Here is a 6327-nt window from a genome sequence, read left to right as displayed (position 1 = left end):
GTAAATTAGACTAACCAGATGGTAAATTAGACTAACCAGATGGAGATGGTAAATGAGACTAACCAGATGGTAAATTAGACTACCCAGATGGTAAATTAGACTAACCAGATGGTAAATTAGACTAACCAGATGGTAAATTAGACTAACCAGATGGTAAATTAGACTAACCAGATGGAGATGGTAAATGAGACTAACCAGATGGTAAATTAGACTAACCAGATGGTAAATTAGACTAACCAGATGGTAAATCAGACTAACCAGATGGTAAATTAGACTAACCAGATGGTAAATTAGACTAACCAGATGGTAAATTAGACTAACCAGATGGAGATGGTAAATTAGACTAACCAGATGGAGATGGTAAATTAGACTAACCAGATGGTAAATCAGACTAACCAGATGGTAAATGAGACTAACCAGATGGTAAATTAGACTAACCAGATGGTAAATCAGACTAACCAGATGGTAAATTAGACTAACCAGATGGTAAATTAGACTAACCAGATGGTAAATTAGACTAACCAGATGGAGATGGTAAATTAGACTAACCAGATGGAGATGGTAAATTAGACTAACCAGATGGTAAATCAGACTAACCAGATGGTAAATTAGACTAACCAGATGGTAAATCAGCCTAACCAGATGGTAAATTAGACTAACCAGATGGAGATGGTAAATTAGACTAACCAGATGGTAAATCAGACTAACCAGATGGTAATTAGACTAACCAGATGGTAATTAGACTAACCAGATGGTAAATTAGACTAACCCGATGGAGATGGTAAATCAGACTAACCAGATGGTAAATCAGACTAACCAGATGGTAAATCAGACTAACCAGATGGAGATGGTAAATCAGACTAACCAGATGGTAAATTAGACTAACCAGATGGAGATGGTAAATTAGACTAACCAGATGGTAAATCAGACTAACCAGATGGTAATTAGACTAACCAGATGGTAATTAGACTAACCAGATGGTAAATTAGACTAACCAGATGGAGATGGTAAATCAGACTAACCAGATGGTAAATCAGACTAACCAGATGGTAAATCAGACTAACCAGATGGTAAATTAGACTAACCAGATGGAGATGGTAAATCAGACTAACCAGATGGTAAATTAGACTAACCAGATGGTAAATTAGACTAACCAGATGGAGATGGTAAATCAGACTAACCAGATGGTAAATTAGACTAACCAGATGGTAAATCAGACTAACCAGATGGTAATTAGACTAACCAGATGGTAATTAGACTAACCAGATGGTAAATTAGACTAACCAGATGGAGATGGTAAATCAGACTAACCAGATGGTAAATCAGACTAACCAGATGGTAAATTAGACTAACCAGATGGAGATGGTAAATCAGACTAACCAGATGGTAAATCAGACTAACCAGATGGTAAATTAGACTAACCAGATGGAGATGGTAAATCAGACTAACCAGATGGTAAATCAGACTAACCAGATGGTAAATTAGACTAACCAGATGGAGATGGTAAATCAGACTAACCAGATGGTAAATCAGACTAACCAGATGGAGATGGGTAAACACTTGAATGCTGTTTACCAAAATGCCACGCTCCAAACAAACAGTGCCATCCTTCTAAACTCTGTTTTTATAATGGCACAGATTGAGCAGCAGCTAAACTCCCTCTAATTACCAAGGTTATCGTCCAGGGTGGGATATAATCTGTGCTGTTTAAGGTGGTCTCAGTCTGACCATATGCTGTCTGCTCTTATTCTACTGATGGGACTGAACAGTTGAGGTAGTCACAGAGCTAATTATTGACCGGTCTTTGTTCTGATCCTACTGATGGGCTGAACAGTTGAGGTAGCCACAGACCTACTGCCTCGTCGGTGATGTATCGGCCTACTGCCTCGTCGGTGCTGTATCGGCTTACTGCCTCGTCGGTGATGTATCGGCCTACTGCCTCGTCGGTGCTGTATCGCCCTACTGCCTCGTCCGTGCTGTATCGGCCTACTGCCTCGGCGGTGCTGTATCGGCCTACTGCCTTGTCCGTGCTGTATCGGCCTATTGCCTGGTCGGTGCTGTATCGGCCTACTGCCTGGTCGGTGCTGTATCGGCCTACTGCCTCGGCGGTGCTGTATCGGCCTACTGCCTTGTCCGTGCTGTATCGGCCTATTGCCTCTGCCTGTCGGTGCTGTATCGGCCTACTGCCTGGTCGGTGCTGTATCGGCCTACTGCCTGGCGGTGCTGTATCGGCCTACTGCCTGATCGGTGCTGTATCGGCCTACTGCCTGATCGGTGCTGCATCGGCCTACTGCCTCGTCGGTGCTGTATCGGCCTACTGCCTCGTCGGTGCTGTATCGGCCTACTGCCTGGTCGGTGCTGTATCGGCCTACTGCCTGGTCGGTGCTGTATCGGCCTGCTGCCTCGTCGGTGCTGTATCGGCCTACTGCCTGGTCGGTGCTGTATCGGGCCTACTGCCTCGTCGGTGCTGTATCGGCCTACTGCCTGGTCGGTGCTGTATCAGCCTACTGCCTGGTCGGTGCTGTATCGGCCTACTGCCTGGTCGGTGCTGTATCGGCCTACTGCCTCTTCGGTGCTGTATCGGCCTACTGCCTCGTCGGTTATACAGCCTCTTTGTTACTATAGTGTATGTATAGTGCATTACTTGTTGTTCCATTCACTTCTACATATGCAGTGTGTTGTCCTGTTGGCAGCACAGAGCACCAGTATACTACACAGAGTAAACAGAGCACCAGTATACTACACAGAGTAAACAGAGCACCAGTATACTACACAGTAAACAGAGCACCAGTATACTAAACAGAGTAAACAGAGCACCAGTATACTACACAGTAAACAGAGCACCAGTATACTACACAGTAAACAGAGCACCAGTATACTACACAGTAAACAGAGCACCAGTATACTACACAGAGTAAACAGAGCACCAGTATACTACACAGAGTAAACAGAGCACCAGTATACTACACAGAGTAAACAGAGCACCAGTATACTACACAGAGTAAACAGAGCACCAGTATACTACACAGTAAACAGAGCACCAGTATACTACACAGTAAACAGAGCACCAGTATACTACACAGTAAACAGAGCACCAGTATACTACACAGTAAACAGAGCACCAGTATACTACACAGTAAACAGAGCACCAGTATACTACACAGTAAACAGAGCACCAGTATACTACACAGAGTAAACAGAGCACCAGTATACTACACAGAGTAAACAGAGCACCAGTATACTACACAGAGTAAACAGAGCACCAGTATACTACACAGAGTAAACAGAGCACCAGTATACTACACAGAGTAAACAGAGCACCAGTATACTACACAGAGTAAACAGAGCACCAGTATACTACACAGAGTAAACAGAGCACCAGTATACTACACAGAGTAAACAGAGCACCAGTATACTACACAGAGTAAACAGAGCACCAGTATACTACACAGAGTAAACAGAGCACCAGTATACTACACAGTAAACAGAGCACCAGTATACTACACAGAGTAAACAGAGCACCAGTATACTACACAGAGTAAACAGAGCACCAGTATACTACACAGAGTAAACAGAGCACCAGTATACTACACAGTAAACAGAGCACCAGTATACTACACAGTAAACAGAGCACCAGTATACTACACAGAGTAAACAGAGCACCAGTATACTACACACAGTAAACAGAGCACCAGTATACTACACAGTAAACAGAGCACCGGTATACTACACAGAGTAAACAGAGCACCAGTATATTACACAGAGTAAACAGAGCACCAGTATACTACACAGAGTAAACAGAGCACCAGTATACTACACAGAGTAAACAGAGCACCAGTATACTACACAGAGTAAACAGAGCACCAGTATACTACAGAGTAAACAGAGCACCAGTATACTACACAGTAAACAGAGCACCAGTATACTACACAGTAAACAGAGCACCAGTATACTACACAGAGTAAACAGAGCACCAGTATACTACACACAGTAAACAGAGTCCAGTATACTACACAGAGTAAACAGAGCACCAGTATACTACACACAGTAAACAGAGCACCAGTATACTACACAGAGTAAACAGAGCACCAGTATACTACACAGTAAACAGAGCACCAGTATACTACAGAGTAAACAGAGCACCAGTATACTACACAGAGTAAACAGAGCACCAGTATACTACACAGAGTAAACAGAGCACCAGTATACTACACAGAGTAAACAGAGCACCAGTATACTACACAGAGTAAACAGAGCACCAGTATACTACACAGTAAACAGAGCACCAGTATACTACACAGAGTAAACAGAGCACCAGTATACTACACAGAGTAAACAGAGCACCACAGCACAGATTAATGACATCTGTGGCATTCCAGGACTTTTACAGATAGGTCCAGTATACTACTGTTTCAACTGAGGTAGTACTACTGTCTAAACTGAGGTAGTAGATAGGTCCAGTATTCTACTGTTTCAACTGAGGTAGTACTACTGTCTAAACTGAGGTAGTAGATAGTTCCAGTATACTACTGTTTCAACTGAGGTAGTACTACTGTCTAAACTGAGGTAGTAGATAGGTCCAGTATTCTACTGTTTCAACTGAGGTAGTAGATAGGTCCAGTATACTACTGTTTCAACTGAGGTAGTACTACTGTCTAAACTGAGGTAGTAGATAGGTCCATTATTCTACTGTTTCAACTGAGGTAGTAGATAGGTCCAGTATTCTACTGTTTCAACTGAGGTAGTAGATAGGTCCAGTATTCTACTGTTTCAACTGAGGTAGTACTACTGTCTAAACTGAGGTAGTAGATAGGTCCAGTATACTACTGTTTCAACTGAGGTAGTAGATAGGTCCAGTATACTACTGTTTCAACTGAGGTAGTAGATAGGTCCAGTATACTACTGTTTCAACTGAGGTAGTACTACTGTCTAAACTGAGGTAGTAGATAGGTCCAGTATACTACTGTTTCAACTGAGGTAGTAGATAGGTCCAGTATACTACTGTTTCAACTGAGGTAGTAGATAGGTCCAGTATACTACTGTTTCAACTGAGGTAGTAGATAGGTCCAGTATACTACTGTTTCAACTGAGGTAGTACTACTGTCTAAACTGAGGTAGTAGATAGGTCCAGTATACTACTGTTTCAACTGAGGTAGTAGATAGGTCCAGTATTCTACTGTTTCAACTGAGGTAGTACTACTGTCTAAACTGAGGTAGTAGATAGGTCCAGTATACTACTGTTTCAACTGAGGTAGTAGATAGGTCCAGTATACTACTGTTTCAACTGAGGTAGTACTACTGTCTAAACTGAGGTAGTAGATAGGTCCAGTATACTACTGTTTCAACTGAGGTAGTAGATAGGTCCAGTATACTACTGTTTCAACTGAGGTAGTACTACTGTCTAAACTGAGGTAGTAGATAGGTCCAGTATACTACTGTTTCAACTGAGGTAGTAGATAGTTCCAGTATACTACTGTTTCAACTGAGGTAGTAGATAGGTCCAGTGTACTACTGTCTAAACTGAGGTAGTAGATAGGTCCAGTATTCTACTGTTTCAACTGAGGTAGTACTACTGTCTAAACTGAGGTAGTAGATAGGTCCAGTATTCTACTGTTTCAACTGAGGTAGTAGATAGGTCCAGTATACTACTGTTTCAACTGAGGCAGTAGATAGGTCCAGTGTACTACTGTCTAAACTGAGGTAGTAGATAGGTCCAGTATACTACTGTCTAAACTGAGGTAGTAGATAGTTCCAGTATACTACTGTCTAAACTGAGGTAGTAGATAGGTCCAGTGTACTACTGTCTAAACTGAGGTAGTAGATAGGTCCAGTGTACTACTGTTTCAACTGAGGTAGTACTACTGTCTAAACTGAGGTAGTAGATAGTTCCAGTGTACTACTGTCTAAACTGAGGTAGTAGATAGGTCCAGTATACTACTGTTTCAACTGAGGTAGTAGATAGGTCCAGTATACTACTGTTTCAACTGAGGTAGTAGATAGTTCCAGTGTACTACTGTCTAAACTGAGGTAGTAGATAGTTCCAGTGTACTACTGTCTAAACTGAGGTAGTAGATAAGTCCAGTATACTACTGTTTCAACTGAGGTAGTAGATAGGTCCAGTATACTACTGTTTCAACTGAGGTAGTAGATAGGTCCAGTATACTACTGTTTCAACTGAGGTAGTAGATAGTTCCAGTGTACTACTGTTTCAACTGAGGTAGTAGATAGGTCCAGTATACTACTGTTTCAACTGAGGTAGTACTACTGTCTAAACTGAGGTAGTAGATAGGTCCAGTATACTACTGTTTCAACTGAGGTAGTACTACT

Source organism: Oncorhynchus tshawytscha, unplaced genomic scaffold, assembly GCF_018296145.1.
Source record: "Oncorhynchus tshawytscha isolate Ot180627B unplaced genomic scaffold, Otsh_v2.0 Un_contig_18551_pilon_pilon, whole genome shotgun sequence".
Lineage (NCBI taxonomy): Eukaryota > Metazoa > Chordata > Actinopteri > Salmoniformes > Salmonidae > Oncorhynchus > Oncorhynchus tshawytscha.
The sequence above is the reverse complement of the archived record's forward strand: the minus strand, read 5'-3'. Positions refer to the sequence as shown.